Raw genomic sequence first — 5,000 nt, forward strand, 5'->3', positions numbered from 1 at the left:
GATGCGTTCTATAATAGAAATACCCGTCGTAGCGTTTCTTCCGAGTCAACCCGCTCACGAAACTCTCTCTCTCGTCGTGGAATCCCCGCGTCGGAGAGTAAAACGCCGAAGGCTTACTATGAAACTTACGTCTCTCGACGATGGGACGATCCACGCGAAGAGTTGTTACGTGCACGCGTATGGTGCGATTGCGTCGATTCGCTTTTCTGTACGGGGAGTAATAGAACGTTGAGTTGACTTATCGGGTCTTCGTTGGAATTACCGTCGCTGGCATTGTAAACTCCAGATGACCTTGTGATTCCTTCGTCGGGCACTGGTAAAGGGTGGCGATGATTCGTTCTATAATAGAAATACCCGTCGTAGCGTTTCTTCCGAGTCAACCCGCTCACGAAACTCTCTCTCGTCGTGGAATCCCCGCGTCGGAGAGTAAAACGCGAATTCATAGTATGGAAACTTACGTCTCTCGACGATGGGACGATCCACGCGAAGAGTTGTTACGTGCACGCGTATGGTGCGATTGCGTCGATTCGCTTTTCTGTACGGGGAGCAATAGAACGTTGAGTTGACTTATCGGGTCTTCGTTGGAATTACCGTCGCTGGCATTGTAAACTCCAGATGACCTTGTGATTCCTTCGTCGGGCACTGGTAAAGGGTGGCGATGATTCGTTCTATAATAGAAATACCCGTCGTAGCGTTTCTTCCGAGTCAACCCGCTCACGAAACTCTCTCTCGTCGTGGAATCCCCGCGTCGGAGAGTAAAACGCGAATTCATACTATGAAAACTTACGTCTCTCGACGATGGGACGATCCACGCGAAGAGTTGTTTACGTGCACGCGTATGGTGCGATTGCGTCGATTCGCTTTTCTGTACGGGGAGAAATAGAACGTTGAGTTGACTTATCGGGTCTTCGTTGGAATTACCGTCGCTGGCATTGTAAACTCCAGATGACCTTGTGATTCCTTCGTCGGGCACTGGTAAAGGGTGGCGATGATGCGTTCTACAATAGAAATACCCGTCGTAGCGTTTCTTCCGAGTCAACCCGCTCACGAAACTCTCTCTCGTCGTGGAATCCCCGCGTCGGAGGGTAAAACGCGATATATAATAGTATATGCCAGTGGTTCGCGCGCGTCGTCTCTGAGATACGCGGTCGACAGAGTTCCGAAAACACGTGATGTGCCACGATTTCCGTGCGTCTTACATCTTTCGACGATGGGACGATCCACGCGAAGAGAACGTTCGTGCTTGCGTGAGGTGCAACAGCGTCGATTCGCTTTTCTGTACGGGGAGAAATAGAACGTTGAGTTGACTTATCGGGTCTTCGTTGGAATTACCGTCGCTGGCATTGTAAACTCCAGATGACCTTGTGATTCCTTCGTCGGGCACTGGTAAAGGGTGGCGATGATTCGTTCTATAATAGTAATACCCGTCGTAGCGTTTCGACCGATGTCACCCGCCACGAAAGTCTCTCTCGACGTGGAAACCCCGCGCCGAAGAGTAAACGCGAAGGCTTACCATACGAAAGAAAACGGTATTATACGCCTGTGGTATGTGCGTCTCGGCTCTGTGATACGCGATCGGCAGAGTTACAAAAAAACGTTGATGGGCCACGATTTCCGTGCGTCTTACATCTTTCGACGATGGGACGATCCACGCGAAGAGTAGTTACGTGCTCGCGCGAGGTGCGATAGCGTCGATTCGCTTTTCTGTACGGGGAGAAATAGAACGATGAGTTGACTTATCGGGTCTTCGTTGGAATTACCGTCGCTGGCATTGTAAACTCCAGATGACCTTGTGATTCCTTCGTCGGGCACTGGTAAAGGGTGGCGATGATTCGTTCTATAATAGAAATACCCGTCGTAGCGATTCGGCCGAGTCACCCGCCACGAAACTCTCTCTCGTCGTGGAATCCCCATGTCGGAGAGTAAAACGCGAAGGCTAACTATATAAGAAATATATAGTATTATTTATGCCTGTGGTTCTCCGTTTGCCCTACTCTCAGATACGCGACTCGGAGAGTTACGAATAATCGTGATGGACCACGATTTCTGTACGTCTTACATCTTTCGACGATGGGACGATCCACGCGAAGAGATCATTCCTGCTTGCGTGAGGTGCGATAGCGCCGATTCGCTTTTCTGTACGGGGAGAAATAGAACGATGAGTTGACTTATCGGGTCTTCGTTGGAATTACCGTCGCTGGCATTGTAAACTCCAGATGACCTTGTGATTCCTTCGTCGGGCACTGGTAAAGGGTGGCGATGATTCGTTCTATAATAGAAATACCCGTCGTAGCGATTCGGCCGTGTCACCCGCCACGAAAATCTCTCTCGTCGTGGAATCCCCGCGTCGTAGAGTAAACGCGAAGGCTTGCTATAGAAGACTATAGTTTATACGCCTGTGGTTCACCGGTTGCCTGCTCTCCGGGGTACGCGATCGCGCAGGAGTTACGGAAGAACTTGATGGGCCACGATCTCCAAGCGGCTATATCTTTCGACGATGGGACGATTCACGCGAAGAGAACGTTCGTGCATGCGTGAGGTGCGATAGCGTTGATTCGCTTGTCTGTACGGGGAGAAATAGAACGATGAGTTGACTTATCGGGTCTTCGTTGGAATTACCGTCGCTGGCATTGTAAACTCCAGATGACCTTGTGATTCCTTCGTCGGGCACTGGTAAAGGGTGGCGATGATTCGTTCTATAATAGAAATACCCGTCGTAGCGTTTCGACCGATGTCACCCGCCACGAAATTCTCTCTCGTCGTGGAATCCCCGCGTCGGAGAGTAACCGCCGAAGGCTTGCTATAGAAGACTATAGTTTATACGCCTGTGGTTCACCGGTTGCCGGCTCTCCGGGGCACGCGATCGCGCGAAGGTTACGGAGGGACGTGAAGCGCCCGAGCAATGAAACGTCCGCAGGAGGAAACGAGCAACCGCCGAACATTGTTTCGCGACGTTTCCATAATGTATTGTCGTTTCGCTCGCATCCCGCTTCTTTCCCCTAGTTTCCTCGACGCGTAGTTTCGCAGCCTTAGTGGACGAATCATTCTCGATTCGAGGAAAGATATGCAGTGGGGCGTGCAATGAGCCCGCCAGAGACCACGATCTCCAATGCGTCTTTACATCTTTGGACGATGGGACGATCCACGCGAAGAGAACGTTCGTGCTTGCGCGAGGTGCATTAGCGTCGATTCGCTTTTCTGTACGGGGAGAAATAGAACGATGAGTTGACTTATCGGGTCTTCGTTGGAATTACCGTCGCTGGCATTGTAAACTCCAGATGACCTTGTGATTCCTTCGTCGGGCACTGGTAAAGGGTGGCGATGATTCGTTCTATAATAGAAATACCCGTCGTAGCGATTCGGCCGAGTCACCCGCCACGAAACTGTCTCTCTTTCGTCGTGGAAACCCCGCGTCGGAGAGTAAAACGCGCGAAGGCTGTGACTGTAACATATATATATATATATACACAGTATACAATGCCTGTGGTTTTTGCGCGTGTCGGCTCTTCGGTATACGCGATCGGCCAGAGTTACGGAGGGACGGTGAAGCGCACGAGAAATTGAAACGGCCGCACGATTGGAACCGAGCAACCGTCGAACATTGTTTCGCGACGTTTCCATAATGCGTTTTCGTTTCGCTCGCATACCGCTTCTTTTCCCCTAGTCTCTGAGACGCGTTTTCGAGCCGTTCTTCTACTATCGATTCTCGTAGAGAGAAGGGACCGGGTAGTCTGGAAGTGGAACCCGCATCTTGCGTGTACCGTACACGGAATTGAGAGGACCGGCCGTGAAGCTCGTTTTAAAGCCGTGCGTCTGACACCCAACTCTTGCGCGCCAATTTCGCGGCAAGAGATAATATGGGACGAATGACCGGCAAAGAGCCAGCTGTGAAGTCTGTTTTTTTAATCGAATCCGTGGACGTGTGTATGCCGTAGCGTCGCTCGTCGTGTTCGTTCATGGTCGTTCCGAGAGAAAGAACGAAAGCGGTAACGAAGGGACCGGCCGTGAAGCTCGTTTTAAAGCCGCGCGTCTGACACCCAACTCTTGCGCGCCAATTTCGCGGCAAGAGATAACATGGGACGAATGACCGGCAAAGAGCCAGCTGTGAAGTCTTTTTTCATTATTTGCTTTCAATCGATCGATCGGTACGATTCGTGCAACGTTTCGCGCGATGCGACGCGAAAACATGCGCGCAACAATAGATGCGTCTGATCGGAAGAACGCGAGGGTCGACTGCACGCGATGGATTCAGTATCGGGTAGGATACAAAATATATCCCCGTCGTTTCCACGCGTGCGAGTCTTCTGCGTCTTTCGCGGGTTTTTGAATGCACTATACGCCCGGAACGTCGAGAAATATATACATATTACTTGAACGTTTTTCGTCTCGAAAGGCTTCGGTGTCGTCTCCAAGGCGACGCCTGAATCTCCTTCGCGCGCTGGTCGGAGATTCAGGTATCAACTTTTATCTTCTCTTTGAAAGAAGAGAGATATTAGGTCGAACAAGTGAGAATAAAATTATATATGTGAAATATAAAATTTATACGATTACCCTGAACGGTGGATCACTTGGCTCGTGGGTCGATGAAGAACGCAGCTAATTGCGCGTCAACGTGTGAACTGCAGGACACATGAACATCGACATTTCGAACGCACATTGCGGTCCACGGATACAATTCCTGGACCACGCCTGGCTGAGGGTCGTTTACGTACCATACACTGCTTGCGTAGCTCTGTCAAATCCCCGCCGTCGTTCACCTCTTCGGATCGAACGTTTTTTTACCGAAGGGCGCAAAGAACGTCTCTGAGTCGGGTTAAGAGAAGGATGCTACGTACGAGCGAACGATGGGTGTCTCGTCGGCGTTTGTCGCGGACACGCGAAAATTCTGTGAATTTCACGGACAGTGTACGTTCTAGTTGTTGCAAAACGATCGGAATCGTTTGTATGGACTCGCGTGAGTGTTCGCGGCGTCGTGCGTCGTTCAATTACGACCGCCCGCG

At 50.8% G+C, this 5,000-nt stretch overlaps 1 non-coding gene across 1 annotated transcript; it reads left to right on the plus strand.

The window, feature by feature from the left end:
• Positions 1 to 4,548: 4,548 nt before the first annotated feature.
• Positions 4,549 to 4,703, plus strand: LOC143176774 (5.8S ribosomal RNA). The gene has a single exon (XR_013001282.1). It is a non-coding gene; the product is annotated as a 5.8S ribosomal RNA (ribosomal RNA).
• Positions 4,704 to 5,000: the final 297 nt, after the last annotated feature.

Source organism: Nomia melanderi, unplaced genomic scaffold, assembly GCF_051020985.1.
Source record: "Nomia melanderi isolate GNS246 unplaced genomic scaffold, iyNomMela1 scaffold0820, whole genome shotgun sequence".
Lineage (NCBI taxonomy): Eukaryota > Metazoa > Arthropoda > Insecta > Hymenoptera > Halictidae > Nomia > Nomia melanderi.